The sequence below is a fragment of the Ambystoma mexicanum genome, chromosome 8 (assembly GCF_040938575.1).
Source record: "Ambystoma mexicanum isolate Mex_15411 chromosome 8, UKY_AmexF1_1, whole genome shotgun sequence".
NCBI classification, from domain to species: Eukaryota; Metazoa; Chordata; class Amphibia; order Caudata; family Ambystomatidae; genus Ambystoma; species Ambystoma mexicanum.
In genome coordinates, this window is record NC_090929.1 from 1,682,518,652 (window position 1) to 1,682,535,709 (window position 17,058).

The 17,058-nt window shown below is 47.6% G+C and overlaps 1 protein-coding gene across 5 annotated transcripts in view; it reads left to right on the plus strand.

The window, feature by feature from the left end:
- The window catches only part of PLEKHA1 (pleckstrin homology domain containing A1), a 749,116-nt gene that overhangs the window by 581,110 nt on the left and 150,948 nt on the right, over window positions 1–17,058 (plus strand). The window lies entirely within an intron of this gene.

Here is a 17,058-nt window from a genome sequence, read left to right on the forward strand (position 1 = left end):
ACTTCCTTGAAAAGTTCATTCACAAAGTGAGAGCCGTTGTCTGAGCGTATTACGTCACAAATTCCCCAGCGCGGGAACACTTCCCTTACTAGGAACTTGGCGGCGCTTTTGGCATCAGGTCGCGCACATGGTCCCGCTTCCACCCACCTTGAAAATGGGCACACTACCACGATCATGTACCGCGAGCCATTACACCTTTCCCCCATGTCTGCATAATCTATATGCAGTTCTCTGAAGGGGCCAATGGGTTTGGGAATTGTTCCCCGGAGTGTGCGTAATGTCATTCCTGAGTTGTATATTTGGCATGTTGTATATTCGATTGTCAATCGAGACACATGTTCCTGGAGACAGGGCACAAACCATTCTTCCTGTATCTCTGCTGCGATGTGCTGCTTAGTGTTGTGTGCGGGGAAGTGTAACTGTTGAAACGCAACTTCTAGCAATTGCAGTGGCATTACCACTTTCCCTGAGTTATTTTGCTGCCATAGTAGGTCTGTCCCTGATTGGCTGCATCCCCGTTTTGTCCATGTTAGTTTTTCTTCTGCACTAGCTTCTTCCTGTAATTCTAGTATTTGTGATAGGGACATCATGTTATATCCTTCTGACAGTTCTTTAGTTGTTGCGTTCTTGATCATGAACTCACCGGTGTCGTATTTCTGGAAATAGGAAGCCTCCTTGGCGGCAGCGTCTGCTGCCGCGTTCCCTAAAGACACAACATCTGAGTTGGAGGTATGGGCCTGGCACTTCACTATTGCTACGGCAGTAGGGTTTTGTAGGGCCTCTATTAATTCTTTTAACAATTCTGCATGTTGTACTGGTGTTCCATCTGCCCTTCTGAAACCCCTACGGCCCCATCTTGCTAGACCTCCATGTACGGTCGTTGTCATGTAAGCTGAATCTGTGTATATTGTAACCGCACAGCCCTGTGCTGCGTGTAGTGCTTCTATGAGTGCAACCAGTTCTGCTGCCTGTGCAGAGTAATGCGACGGGAGGCGGTACTGTACTAATGTTTCAAACTCACCTTCCTCTAATCTCACTACCGCCATGCCAACATGTTTTTCTCCCGTGTCCATATCAATTGATGCGGACCCATCCACAAAGTACACTTCCCCCTCGCTGAGAGCGTTTTCACACACCACTGTGCCCTCCCCTCCTTCTCCTGTGTAGGTTGCGCAGTCGTGATTTTGCATATCTTCTACTGTGCATGCTTCTGTAATGAAGGTGGCGGGGTTCACTGTTTTACATCTCACTATGTGAATGTTGGCGCTGGACAATATAATCTCGTATGCTGTTGCCCGCTGTGTGGTCAGTGTGCTTTTAGATCTTTCAAGTATTGCAAATAATGAGTGCTCCACAAACAATGTCACAGGGCATCCCATTACTATTGTGGCACTTTTTTCAATCGCAAATGCGGCTGCTGCGAGCGATTGTTCGCACGCGAAATGACCCTGCATTACAGCATCTAAAGTACCACTATAGTAAGCCAGGGGCTTGTGTCCCAAGGATGTCTTTTGTGTTAGCACCGCTGTCATAAGTGTTCCTTTGCAATGGGAAAATAGGTAAAATTCGTGTCCATAATCAGGGTTTGCTAGTACTGGAGCGCTTGAAATTAGTTCTTTCAGTGTTTTGAACGATGTGCGCATTTCTTCTGACCACTTTATTTTTACATTCTCCTGTTGTGCTTCTTTGAGTGCTTGTAGGAGGGGCCTGGTGTATGCTGCATAATCTAATATCCATGCTCGGCAATAATTGCACATCCCCAAAAATTTCTGCATATCTTTTACTGTTGTGGGTTCTCCTACCGATCTTATTGCCTCTACCCTGTCGGGAATTATTCTTTTTCCATCTTTCGATATGAGCTGTCCCAGGTATAGGACCTCAGGCAGACAATACTGTAGCTTCTCCTTGTCTACCTTGTATCCTTTGTTGGCCAGTAAAGTCAGGAGAGTTGTTGAATCTTTTCTACACGTTTCTTTGTCTTGTGCACACACCAATAAATCGTCCACATACTGAATAATCGTACTCTCTACTGATAGGTTCCCCAAGTCTTCATGCAATATGCGATTGAATATGCTCAGGCTCTCACAGTATCCCTGTGGCAGTCTACAGTGTTCATATCTTTTTCCCCCCAGTGTGAACGCTGTAAGGTATCTGCTCTCTTCAGCCAGAGGTATTGAGAAAAATGCGTTTTTCAAGTCCACCACTGTAAAATGTGATGCTGTTTTTGGGATACTGCATAGTATGGATGCAGGGTTCGGAACTAGAGGGAACTCTTTTTGTATTACATCATTGAGGGGGCGTAAATCCTGTATCATCCGCCAAGATCCCCCCTTTGCTTTTTTGATTGGATAAATACATGTGTTACATGGGGAGTTTGAAGGCACTATTATTCCTTGTGCTAGTAGTGCATTTATCGTCTCTTTTATCCCTTCTTCAGCTTCACGGGACAATGGATACTGTTTAACTCTTGGTAAGATAGCTCCTTGTTTTAGGTTTATTCTCACAGGTTGTACTCCATGCAACAGTCCCACATCATGTGGGCCTGTTGTCCATAAATTGTTTGGTACTAGCCTCATGTCGTCATCAAAAAACGACGGTGGTGTTCCTACCACTGCCATCAATTGGACGGGGATCTCTCTGGCTTGGATCAAAATGTCACAGGGCATCGCTATTTCCATTACTATCTCACCATCTACTTCTGTGTCTGAAAAGAGATCCTCATCTGTTACCTCGCGTAGGGCAAGGTTGGCGTTTGTACACAGTACGGTGCGCCATTCACATCCTTCTCTGTCTATTCCAATCACAGCGATCCGTTTCGTTGATACCTGCACAGCGTGCAAGTCCAACGACACCACTGTCCCTGGTGTTGCATTCGGACACACTATGGGGCGGAAGAGGAATTCTGCTGGAATCCTCCAATCCATGTTTTTTAGTTCTGGGACTATGAGGGCCAAAGTCTTTAGCCCTGCAATAAACATCTCTTCCTTTTGTGGCAGCCCTCGTATCTCCTGTGTGGTTGTGTAAGCTTGCACTACCAACATTGCACGCAAGGGACATATCCCGGGTGTAGAACACACTATTCCTCCTTCGGTAAATGATATGGTCATGTTAAGTTTACTCATTAGATCCCTCCCCAGCAAATTTATCGGGGACTGTTCATAATACAGTAAGGGTGCTTTTACGGTTTTGCCCCCTATGGTGACATCCAAAGCTTCCGTGTAAGGAACTTCAATTACAGCCCCAGAGAACCCCTGCGTCTCTAACTTCCTGTTAGATAACGGGAATCGGCCCTCTCTGACACATGATTTCTCCGCTCCCGAATCAACCATGAATATAAATTGCCTGTCTCCTATCTGCGCCCCCACCAATGGTTCCTCTGCTGCACTGTGGGTGGTAGATAGAACTGGACACGCAAGTGTTCTCTGTGGGCTGTCCTATGCGGGGTGTCTCATGGCCCCCCCTTCATTAAATACGTTACCTGAGACCACTGACATGCCGTTATAGGGTGCTGGTGCGGGGGCCCCGTTAGCTGCTGTCGCGAAAGGGTTGCCTGGTGTATATTGCATGCTGTCGTTGTTAGGCATGTTTTGTGGGTGGTTCTGTGTTCTGTATTGGGGTCCCTGTTGTTGGCTCGTGTTACCCTGGCTTGGGTCCCTCAGTTGCTGCTGTCCCATCGGAAGGCCATATGGGCTTCCCGGATGGGGATGGCCATACTGTTCCACCTCCTGGAACCCGTTGTTTTGTCTACTTCTGCACTCCCTGGAGTAATGTCCCCATCGCCCACAGTTCCAGCAACTCCCCTGGGGGCCCGTGGACCCTGCCATCCACTTCCTCCCATTCCTCCATACCCCTGTGGTCCACCTCCTCTTCTGCTCCTGTACCCACCTCGTCCCCCTCGAGGGGTCCTCTCTTGCCACTGCAGACCTCCACCCTGCTCCTGCTCGTCCCACTGCCGCTGTCCTGTTCCCGCCCAATTAGTTGCCATCCTTCCTTGTATTGCTATCAGCCCCTCCTCTTCCTCATCTCCCTCCCTACTGTGTGGGAGCGCGGCTACTGCTGCTGCAACCTTCACTAACTTTGACTGTACTAACTTCGCCTCGTCTGCCAATCTTTTCTGCGCCACCTCCTTCTCCCTCTCCTTTATTCTTTTACAATGGTGTACTATTATGCTTTGAATTTCTGGCCATCCCTTTGCTTCAATACCTGCTATCTTGTCAAGCGCCTTCTGTACTTCCTTTGGGAGCCCTCTTTTTATAATGAAGTAAAATAAAGATGTCGATTGATACCAGGGCGTGCCCGTTTCTGCTCTCCACATCTCTTGGACCCGAAAAATGTAATCCATAGCCTCTTCCCCGTCGTTCATTGTACACTGCATCACTGACTGCAAGTCCGGTGTGTCTGGGAATGTTTCGCGTAAGGCATCCCACACCCTGGCACGCACCGTGTTAAAGGATGCCCCATCATGGCGGTCGCAGTCTAACGTTACTCCCGGGAAACCGGCTTTAACCCATACCCTCTCGGCCTGGTCACCTACCGCTGATACCAGTAGACTTTTCACATCTCCTATGGCTAGGGGTACCCCGGCAGTATGTTTCTCAAAGGCGTATATCCACTTGCTTGCCCCTCCTGACAACGGGGGCAATAACTTCAATAAATTGGCCTTATCCATCTGTGCCCATGGGGTATAGTTAGGCCTCCCTCCTCCCCTGTGTATCAATGGGAGCTGTAGCCTTCCTTTTTTCGTTCCGTCCGGACCCTGTTGATCTGTTGATGTCCCTAGTGATGCGATTTTTCCCACTCTGTTCCTTAGTCGCCCCGTCCACTCATCATCCAGGGTTCTCAGCGAACACGTACCTTCCCCTCCTTCGCTTCCCCCTCCTGTCGCCATACTCAACCTGTCATTTTCTTCTACCTCGTCCCTTATGTCACATAGCAACTCCTCTCTAATTCCCCCCCGCCTTTCTTCGCTTGCACTATCTCCCTCTCCGGGACCTACTTCTATTATTCGCGTTGGTTCTTCCTCAATTCTGAACAAAATCTCGCCTTTTTTCCACCCCTCTTCGGGCTTTCTATTTTCACCTAGCGCTCTGGACGTGCGCCCTGATCTAGGTGCATCTAGTGCTGTCCGTTCACATATGTCTTTTATCCTAGAGAGCTCATCCTTTGCTATCGTCAGTCTTGATTCTAAATCATCTGTGAGCTTCTCTATGTCCACCCTATGTGTACCCACCTGGCCTCGCTCCCTTGTACTTTCATAAGGTGGGGGTGCAGTGGGCCGGTGGGGTGTGGTAGTTGTCGGGGGAGGTACATACGTTGGGTCACTGTATCCTTCTGCGGGTACAGGTTTCTTTAATATCGGGTATAAACTTATTACCTCCACTGGTGGTGTGACACCTGGCAATTCTTTGATATCTTTCTGTAATACCAGTGGATTGTCTGTAGTAGATGGGAGATCAGGATTTGGTGCTGGCGCTTTAGGCGGTGGCACCTCTTCGAATAACCGCCAAAGATCTAATATTTCCATCCTATTCTGCAGCTGTTTCCCTCGGTACTTCAAGAAAATGCATGTCATCACCATATCTAGAACGCTTTTGTCAAATGACCCTCCCTCTGGCCATATCTGGGGTAGCCCCTCTCCTTTCAGCTCGGTTACCCATTGGTCGTGGTATTTCTTGATCCGCTCCGCGTGCCCTGGAAGGCTTTTACAACTATGTGATAATGGTGTTTCAGGCCCCATCTTTGTGTGCTCCCCTGGTGCTTATGTGTCTCTGTATCTCTACACCTCCAATGGTACTATAGTATAGATATTACTTTTTGTATTCTACTCCACTTCCAGTGTTATGCTCGCTTGGGCTCTCCCTCCCTTAATTGTTCGATACAAAAACTGTCTGTACACAATTTCTACTTTGTTCTCTTCGGGGGACACATACAAGAGCAATCCATCATTTATTTTGACACTATCAACCCGGAAATCAAAGGGTACCCACTCACGTCACTTTCTCAGCGTTGCTTCAAAAAGAATTTTTATCCGGTCACACTTACCATGACCATTTGACAATTACACGTTCATAGCCGTTTTACACATTCGCAAATGACAAAGTTATCCCTTAACACATACGAGGTGCACACACCTCTTGGTAACACTCCGTACACCAGTCACGCTGCCCTCCCTTTCCTCCCTAGCCGGCTGTCCCTGTCTATCTTGCTCAGCACATGTGCATATATTTATAGGTTTTAACCTTCTCTCCCCCCCTAGTAGGACCCTTGTTCTCTTATTTTTCTCCCAAGTTTGTGCTAATTCCGTTGTTATTCTCCCCCTACCCCTAAAGAAAAAGAAGTAGTAGCGATCACTAATATATTCTCAGTGCCCCCTTTTGCTGAACACTTTTATCTTGTATTTCACTTCGTCATATATTCCCAGCACTAGTCAATATAGCACTATGCGGCGCCGCCTTCCACCCCCTTTCGGAGCTAGGTTCCCGTCACTTCTATCTCTTTTTTCACCTCGTAATCCTAATGGCCATATGCAAAGAAAAAGAAAAAGAAAGGAAATTTTAGAGTAATCCTTAGTATATCTTCGTACCCCCTTCACGTTCCCTGTCCTACCCTTCTCTCCCCACTCCCTTTACGATCGCTCACACTCAGTACTCACGTGCCCGTCTTGAACCGATAGTCTCCGAAACTGGGTCCGTCCAGGCAGTGTCACCGGTAACTCAACGGTCAGCCCCTGGCTCCGGCGAGCGGCACTCAAAGGGGATTTTTTTCCAATCGGGATCCCGTACCCTTTCTCATTGAGTGCGCACTTCTTAGTGTGCCGGTCGCCGTTGGCGGGCAGCCTCCCGGAGCCGGCTCACCGTGCGTATCCCTTCTCGACCGGAGATTCTCGTGCCAAACGGGGACGGTTATAAGGAGTTTAGGAAGAAAAAATCACGCTATCGGGGTCACCACTGAAGGCAAGCGTCCCCAAACAGCACGATCCTCCCCGCAATGAGAGACAATGAAGGACTCTCCCAAAATGGGAATAAGGCCAAGACAGAGTGCGGGTGAGCGTAAATGGGAGTTTATCAATCAGAATTGGGCATGCAAAGAACTCTGCAAACTCCGAGAGCGCTCTGTCTGACAATAGCAAAGACAGGCGTATATATTTACAAAAAACGTCATCAAAACCTACATACTATAGGGGGCACAAATTCATGGGGATTGGGTGGCGACGACTAACTATAGGTGCTGCTGTGATGTGGTTGGCTTTGGCTGGAAGACGTCATTGGGCAGCCTCGTGGGTTGGGCTGGGCCTGGCGGGGTGGCGGAGTTCATCCAGGCGGTGTTGTGGGGCCATTGTGGCCAGTGGCAGAGATGAATGTCTCTTCCTGACTTATTAGCCCTATTCCATGCACACCGCAGTCATTCAAGCAGTTTTAGTGTTATCTTCTTCAGTAAATCTTACAATAGGTTATGCAACAGGTTAATGCAACACAGGAGGAATGCACCTTGTGAGGGGACTGGAGGCAATACGTCAGGGCATGGTTACCAGTGTCCTGTTGACCGGGGCCATAGGTCGAGGGGCTAAGCTTCAGGGCCTGGCACGGGCGGTACATGTCTTTCTGCTTTGTTAGAAGTTGTTATGGATGTTCCGCTGTGTGTTGTCAAAGCGTGGGGTGTCTTTATTGCACAGGGCTGTAGGTCTGAGGTGGTCTGGTGGGTTGTGAGGTTTACTGCTATGCTGTAAATAATGCAGGTGGCGGGTGGTGGCCTTGGGTGCTACAGAGGGGGTTACAAATCTTTGAAGCGGCTCCAGTCTGGTTTGGGGGAGGTAAAGCAGCGCGGCGCGGTTTCTGCTCTCATGCCTTTGGCAGCCTTCACAGGGTGGGAGGGGGAATGGCCTTGCAAGTATTTCACAAAGGTATCTCCCTCGTGTGTTGCTGAATACAAGTAAAGACATCGCAAACATTTGAACACTTTCTATAATACTTATTTAGAATCACGTCAAAAACATGCTTTTAACCTTTGCTGGGTGCGTTTCGATTATACCCAGATCGAGCATCATATTTGTACATTACACTCTAGCAGCTACAGGGTTTTAGTTACATGCATATACATTTGCGGTAAATGAGGTAGTGGTTGGATCAGTGGAGTACATAGAAAACGACCCGCCACCGTCCGTGACGGTGGTTGCATATGAGGGGCTCAGACATTCACACATGATACGTGTACTCTTGCGCATTCTTTAATGAGTTCATAGTATAGTTGCATCCGCTTTCTCGTGTACTCTAGCAGCATTAGCTTTAGTTATGGCGCGAGCCCATGGGGTGTAAGTATCTCAGTGATACGTGTAACAAATAGATTCTTGGTGCGTTCTTTTATTATTAACATCCAACTGCAATGGTGTATGTTCATTGTTGCTTATATCATGGGGGCATGATCTCTTTTTAATTATACATCTTACAGGCTTTTATAATATAAGGGATTTTATGAGAGGAAAGCATCCTTTGCAAGTAGTTTAAACATAAATATATGAGGATTGTCAGGCCTGTGACGACCATTTTACTGTTCATTGTATCTTGCCTAAGCCTGCTGGCCGGGTCATGCTGGGAGCGATGATACGATACACTACGGAAGGTGACTGTTACAATGTTAGAGCATTACACTGGCTCATGTCCTTCTGGCTCGTGGGAACGGGCTCGCAGCGGATCTACCAGGGTGCTGCGGCAACAGGGATGTTCTCCAAGGGTGGGGGCCGCGCTACAGTGCGCTGAGTTCACACCATCTTTACTGGGCAGAGAATGGTTTTTGGGCCTAACTAAATTTGTGTTGTGATCAATAGATGTGGGCATTCGATATGTGCGGGCAATTAATACGTGCGGGCAATGTCTCCAGTGGGCGCGCCCTCCACCACCTGGGCCCGGGTGGCACGAGGAGACGCCCAAGAGAGCCACAGTCCTCACCTGGGGAGAAAGTGCAGGCGAGGGGGGTCGTTTTGGACCAGTCCTCCCCTACATTTCCCCCCTTTCGTTACTTAAGTAACGAATTCTTTAAATCTTCTATCCTCCTACATTCTGCCTCGTCCATCACTGCCTCATCCCATGCCGGAGTTCCTTTGATGGGCATCCATGCCCTGCACACTGCTCTTAAGCTCTCACCTCTCCGGGCATATTCATCTGGAGTACATGTTAGATATATGCACCCACCATCTGCTTCTAAATCTACCCAAACTTCCTCATACCATTCTAGTATACGAGGCTCTTTGATGGTGGTGTGCCACAACTTATCTACAATATCCTTATCGTGGTATATGGGCACCAGTTGGTACCTGGGTGAATTATCTATTCCTGTTTGTACTTGTGCTTCTTGCATTGTTTTCATTGTACCGTGTGAGTTGCCCATTGTCACCATCATCATTGCACCGTTTGGTACTGCGTTGGCACCGACTCGAAGACCCACCTGGCACAGGCAAAAAAGTAGAAGGAGGAACACAACAGCTGGTATTAAAAATTTCACAGTTGTTCCAAGCCATGAAGGAACCCAGGAGAAGATGTCGTCAAACCAGGTGCTCGCTTCTGCTCCACCTTCCATTTTCATTTTTTCTCCCAGGTTGTGGACTGCTTCGATTACATGGGACAGGGAGCCATTCTCTGCGTCTTCGGAAGGTACGAAAGTGCAGCAGGCACTTCCTATTTTTCGGCAAACACCACCGTCCATCGCTGTCAACAGGTCCAGGACATACCTGTTTTGCATGGTCATTAGTCGTAAAGCTCTTAGTTCGACTCTGATGATATTGAATCCTTCTTCAGTGTCGTTCGCCAGCTGAATCAGTTCCCAACGTGTTATCTGGAGCCATTTTGCATTTGCCCTTGCTTGGACACTTGAGACTAGTGAGGCGAAGAATGTTTCTGCTGAGCTGAATAATCGATATTTGTCTGGGATCTGGGCCAATAGTTCTGATGATGCTTTTGATATGTAATTTGATGCTCGTCTTTTACGGGTTAGCACTTCTCCCTTGCTTCCAGAAGACAGGACATATATTTGTGTCTCTGCAGTGGGTTGAGCCACACTCTGCACGCGTTCCTGTGTCCTTTTGCTCCCATCGATGTGGCTTTCTGGTATCACCATTAGTGCCGAGTGTAGAGTGGCCATTGAGCAGCTGCCACTCCATGACTGGGGGAGGTGTAGGTATGCTTGTTTGCCGCACACCCAGTATGTGTCCATGAGGGCCGCAGTCCCTTTCTTTAAGTCCGGGATGGTGAGGGTCTTGTTGCAGTTCTTGTTTGCTCCCATGGGGGTTTTCTCTTCCCCTTTAAAGCACAGGTTATAGTCCATCTCGCTCTGTAGTTTGAATGGCTTTTCAATGGCAGTTACCCAAGTTAGCTTCGAGATGTGTTCTCTCCATACCGGTGTACACGTTTCTTCTATCCACTGTAATTTATCCGGCGCCACACCTCTTAGTGCTTCCGCTTTGCACAGCACTTCTTCATCCTTCCGTTTGTTGTCAGAAAAAAGTGTCCCTTCTATCACAAAAAATGGTTCTTTTAAACATACTACTCCTGTCGTTTTTGGGTAACAGGTTTTCTCGTTCTGCAGCATTCGAAAAGTCACTTCGTGTGCCTGGAAGGTGTTCTTAATCCTGCACAGCGTGAGATGAAGGAGACATTGGGCATCCACAATAGGCAACTCTTTGGGTAACAATACTTTGGGTGTACCTGATGCATGGGGGATGAGGGAACAGACATAACGGCTTTCATTTGTAGTCTGTTTAGCTGTGGCACTCATGTCTGCATACCACTTATTTGTTTGATGGGGGTGTCGTGGGTCTTCCATCTTATCTAGACCTAGCCCATAATACTCATCATACTTCTTCCTCCCTGTTTCTCTCTTTCGTCTGATGTTCTTGTTACTCATGTATTTCCCACCCCCCTGAGCAGTGGGCAGACTAGACCCCCCCTTTCTCATTCCCGCCCCCCTGGGCCCATTCATCATATAGTATTTCGTGTATTTTTAGTAGTTTGTCGTTTTCTTTTCCGACGTTATCTGGCAGATTGTTTTCTGGAATGTGGGCAAGTTTGCTGGTGGGGGTGTCATACAACCATGATATGGCAGACGGGTTTCGATCGTTGAGACTATGGGCATTGTAACTGAATACCCCTGGTGGAGATACTGTGTTGCTCTGTATTTCACCATGTGGCTTTTCTCTTTTTGTGGCCACAACACTTGATGGTGTGGTATGATACCCCCAGACAAGTTTAGTTCCGTCCCATATCAAAAAATCACCTTCCCTGGTATTGACATCTGCAGTTGTATTGGGCCCGTTGGTACTGTTAATTGGTCCAGTAGTGTTATTACTCCCTCCCCCCTCGTACATCTCGATAGAGATGAACGCTATAAACCAATATGTAACCAAGCCAAACATCATCATAAAAAACAATGTGATGCATACTGATAATCCACACTCATACGAATATCTACATCTTTCATATACTAATTCTCTCATTCTACTAATTCTATCCGTTGCAGGCTGCCCGTTAGATGCCATGGAAGCTCCTGTTTGAAATATAAAAGTGCATTAAGTGCATGCATGTAAACGTTTTGTTGGCACCATCTGTGCCAATACATTTGACGGGGAATGGAAGCGGGTGGGGGTGCGGGGGAGGGGTATTCACAGACAAGGGTATATACAAGTTATAATATTATTATTTCACTAGTTATACATCATTCGCCTAGATAAAAAAAAAAGAAATCCCACACACATTTTTTTTTTTTTTTTTTTGATATCCTTATCAGGCATTATTTCATTCAATTCCAGTGCTGACAGTATTCCATTTAGGTCCAGTGTTGACACACACACACACACACTCACGCAAGCCGATATTTAGACATCCTACTCATTTGCATCGTTTGCTGTTGTCTGTGCCTCCTCGTCTATCTCCTCGTATACATTGCTGTATGCTTTTCGTACGTCGGTTAAGTGCACCCAGTATCGCAAACCCTTCAACTTTACTGCTGTGGGCGTGCAAAATATTACTTCGTATGGGCCATGAAATCGTGGTGCATTCCACCGACGCACGAAGCTTCTGACATAGATTGAATCACCTGGCATTAACTGCAGCTGTTGCTCTGGCTCCGCGACAGATCCTGTTACATTTCCCTCTTCTCTAGTGAAGGGTGGGGACAGTTGCTTTGATATTGCGCGCGCTGCCCTTGTTAATTTTCTTAGGTAGTCTGTGAATTCATCCCCCAATATTGCGGCGCTTCTGTGAGCATCTGAGTGTTCACGCAGTGGAGAGTGTGCTGTGTTCATTCGTCTCCCAGTCACGATCTCGTGTGGGGACAAGTGGTGGTCTTTACTTGGTTGATTTCTCAACTCAAATAGAGCCAGGGGTAGACAGTAAATCCAATTTTTCTTTAATGAAAAGCATAGTTTTGATAATCTGCCCTTTAACAGGCCGTTCATCTTTTCCACTACGCCATTACTTTGTGGATGATAAATCGAACATTATTTATGTTTGATACCCAATAACGTGGTAACTTCCTTGAAAAGTTCATTCACAAAGTGAGAGCCGTTGTCTGAGCGTATTACGTCACAAATTCCCCAGCGCGGGAACACTTCCCTTACTAGGAACTTGGCGGCGCTTTTGGCATCAGGTCGCGCACATGGTCCCGCTTCCACCCACCTTGAAAATGGGCACACTACCACGATCATGTACCGCGAGCCATTACACCTTTCCCCCATGTCTGCATAATCTATATGCAGTTCTCTGAAGGGGCCAATGGGTTTGGGAATTGTTCCCCGGAGTGTGCGTAATGTCATTCCTGAGTTGTATATTTGGCATGTTGTACATTCCATTGTCAATCGAGACACATGTTCCTGGAGACAGGGCACAAACCATTCTTCCTGTATCTCTGCTGCGATGTGCTGCTTAGTGTTGTGTGCGGGGAAGTGTAACTGTTGAAACGCAACTTCTAGCAATTGCAGTGGCATTACCACTTTCCCTGAGTTATTTTGCTGCCATAGTAGGTCTGTCCCTGATTGGCTGCATCCCCGTTTTGTCCATGTTAGTTTTTCTTCTGCACTAGCTTCTTCCTGTAATTCTAGTATTTGTGATAGGGACATCATGTTATATCCTTCTGACAGTTCTTTAGTTGTTGCGTTCTTGATCATGAACTCACCGGTGTCGTATTTCTGGAAATAGGAAGCCTCCTTGGCGGCAGCGTCTGCTGCCGCGTTCCCTAAAGACACAACATCTGAGTTGGAGGTATGGGCCTGGCACTTCACTATTGCTACGGCAGTAGGGTTTTGTAGGGCCTCTATTAATTCTTTTAACAATTCTGCATGTTGTACTGGTGTTCCATCTGCCCTTCTGAAACCCCTACGGCCCCATCTTGCTAGACCTCCATGTACGGTCGTTGTCATGTAAGCTGAATCTGTGTATATTGTAACCGCACAGCCCTGTGCTGCGTGTAGTGCTTCTATGAGTGCAACCAGTTCTGCTGCCTGTGCAGAGTAATGCGACGGGAGGCGGTACTGTACTAATGTTTCAAACTCACCTTCCTCTAATCTCACTACCGCCATGCCAACATGTTTTTCTCCCGTGTCCATATCAATTGATGCGGACCCATCCACAAAGTACACTTCCCCCTCGCTGAGAGCGTTTTCACACACCACTGTGCCCTCCCCTCCTTCTCCTGTGTAGGTTGCGCAGTCGTGATTTTGCATATCTTCTACTGTGCATGCTTCTGTAATGAAGGTGGCGGGGTTCACTGTTTTACATCTCACTATGTGAATGTTGGCGCTGGACAATATAATCTCGTATGCTGTTGCCCGCTGTGTGGTCAGTGTGCTTTTAGATCTTTCAAGTATTGCAAATAATGAGTGCTCCACAAACAATGTCACAGGGCATCCCATTACTATTGTGGCACTTTTTTCAATCGCAAATGCGGCTGCTGCGAGCGATTGTTCGCACGCGAAATGACCCTGCATTACAGCATCTAAAGTACCACTATAGTAAGCCAGGGGCTTGTGTCCCAAGGATGTCTTTTGTGTTAGCACCGCTGTCATAAGTGTTCCTTTGCAATGGGAAAATAGGTAAAATTCGTGTCCATAATCAGGGTTTGCTAGTACTGGAGCGCTTGAAATTAGTTCTTTCAGTGTTTTGAACGATGTGCGCATTTCTTCTGACCACTTTATTTTTACATTCTCCTGTTGTGCTTCTTTGAGTGCTTGTAGGAGGGGCCTGGTGTATGCTGCATAATCTAATATCCATGCTCGGCAATAATTGCACATCCCCAAAAATTTCTGCATATCTTTTACTGTTGTGGGTTCTCCTACCGATCTTATTGCCTCTACCCTGTCGGGAATTATTCTTTTTCCATCTTTCGATATGAGCTGTCCCAGGTATAGGACCTCAGGCAGACAATACTGTAGCTTCTCCTTGTCTACCTTGTATCCTTTGTTGGCCAGTAAAGTCAGGAGAGTTGTTGAATCTTTTCTACACGTTTCTTTGTCTTGTGCACACACCAATAAATCGTCCACATACTGAATAATCGTACTCTCTACTGATAGGTTCCCCAAGTCTTCATGCAATATGCGATTGAATATGCTCGGGCTCTCACAGTATCCCTGTGGCAGTCTACAGTGTTCATATCTTTTTCCCCCCAGTGTGAACGCTGTAAGGTATCTGCTCTCTTCAGCCAGAGGTATTGAGAAAAATGCGTTTTTCAAGTCCACCACTGTAAAATGTGATGCTGTTTTTGGGATACTGCATAGTATGGATGCAGGGTTCGGAACTAGAGGGAACTCTTTTTGTATTACATCATTGAGGGGGCGTAAATCCTGTATCATCCGCCAAGATCCCCCCTTTGCTTTTTTGATTGGATAAATACATGTGTTACATGGGGAGTTTGAAGGCACTATTATTCCTTGTGCTAGTAGTGCATTTATCGTCTCTTTTATCCCTTCTTCAGCTTCACGGGACAATGGATACTGTTTAACTCTTGGTAAGATAGCTCCTTGTTTTAGGTTTATTCTCACAGGTTGTACTCCATGCAACAGTCCCACATCATGTGGGCCTGTTGTCCATAAATTGTTTGGTACTAGCCTCATGTCGTCATCAAAAAACGACGGTGGTGTTCCTACCACTGCCATCAATTGGACGGGGATCTCTCTGGCTTGGATCAAAATGTCACAGGGCATCGCTATTTCCATTACTATCTCACCATCTACTTCTGTGTCTGAAAAGAGATCCTCATCTGTTACCTCGCGTAGGGCAAGGTTGGCGTTTGTACACAGTACGGTGCGCCATTCACATCCTTCTCTGTCTATTCCAATCACAGCGATCCGTTTCGTTGATACCTGCACAGCGTGCAAGTCCAACGACACCACTGTCCCTGGTGTTGCATTCGGACACACTATGGGGCGGAAGAGGAATTCTGCTGGAATCCTCCAATCCATGTTTTTTAGTTCTGGGACTATGAGGGCCAAAGTCTTTAGCCCTGCAATAAACATCTCTTCCTTTTGTGGCAGCCCTCGTATCTCCTGTGTGGTTGTGTAAGCTTGCACTACCAACATTGCACGCAAGGGACATATCCCGGGTGTAGAACACACTATTCCTCCTTCGGTAAATGATATGGTCATGTTAAGTTTACTCATTAGATCCCTCCCCAGCAAATTTATCGGGGACTGTTCATAATACAGTAAGGGTGCTTTTACGGTTTTGCCCCCTATGGTGACATCCAAAGCTTCCGTGTAAGGAACTTCAATTACAGCCCCAGAGAACCCCTGCGTCTCTAACTTCCTGTTAGATAACGGGAATCGGCCCTCTCTGACACATGATTTCTCCGCTCCCGAATCAACCATGAATATAAATTGCCTGTCTCCTATCTGCGCCCCCACCAATGGTTCCTCTGCTGCACTGTGGGTGGTAGATAGAACTGGACACGCAAGTGTTCTCTGTGGGCTGTCCTATGCGGGGTGTCTCATGGCCCCCCCTTCATTAAATACGTTACCTGAGACCACTGACATGCCGTTATAGGGTGCTGGTGCGGGGGCCCCGTTAGCTGCTGTCGCGAAAGGGTTGCCTGGTGTATATTGCATGCTGTCGTTGTTAGGCATGTTTTGTGGGTGGTTCTGTGTTCTGTATTGGGGTCCCTGTTGTTGGCTCGTGTTACCCTGGCTTGGGTCCCTCAGTTGCTGCTGTCCCATCGGAAGGCCATATGGGCTTCCCGGATGGGGATGGCCATACTGTTCCACCTCCTGGAACCCGTTGTTTTGTCTACTTCTGCACTCCCTGGAGTAATGTCCCCATCGCCCACAGTTCCAGCAACTCCCCTGGGGGCCCGTGGACCCTGCCATCCACTTCCTCCCATTCCTCCATACCCCTGTGGTCCACCTCCTCTTCTGCTCCTGTACCCACCTCGTCCCCCTCGAGGGGTCCTCTCTTGCCACTGCAGACCTCCACCCTGCTCCTGCTCGTCCCACTGCCGCTGTCCTGTTCCCGCCCAATTAGTTGCCATCCTTCCTTGTATTGCTATCAGCCCCTCCTCTTCCTCATCTCCCTCCCTACTGTGTGGGAGCGCGGCTACTGCTGCTGCAACCTTCACTAACTTTGACTGTACTAACTTCGCCTCGTCTGCCAATCTTTTCTGCGCCACCTCCTTCTCCCTCTCCTTTATTCTTTTACAATGGTGTACTATTATGCTTTGAATTTCTGGCCATCCCTTTGCTTCAATACCTGCTATCTTGTCAAGCGCCTTCTGTACTTCCTTTGGGAGCCCTCTTTTTATAATGAAGTAAAATAAAGATGTCGATTGATACCAGGGCGTGCCCGTTTCTGCTCTCCACATCTCTTGGACCCGAAAAATGTAATCCATAGCCTCTTCCCCGTCGTTCATTGTACACTGCATCACTGACTGCAAGTCCGGTGTGTCTGGGAATGTTTCGCGTAAGGCATCCCACACCCTGGCACGCACCGTGTTAAAGGATGCCCCATCATGGCGGTCGCAGTCTAACGTTACTCCCGGGAAACCGGCTTTAACCCATACCCTCTCGGCCTGGTCACCTACCGCTGATAC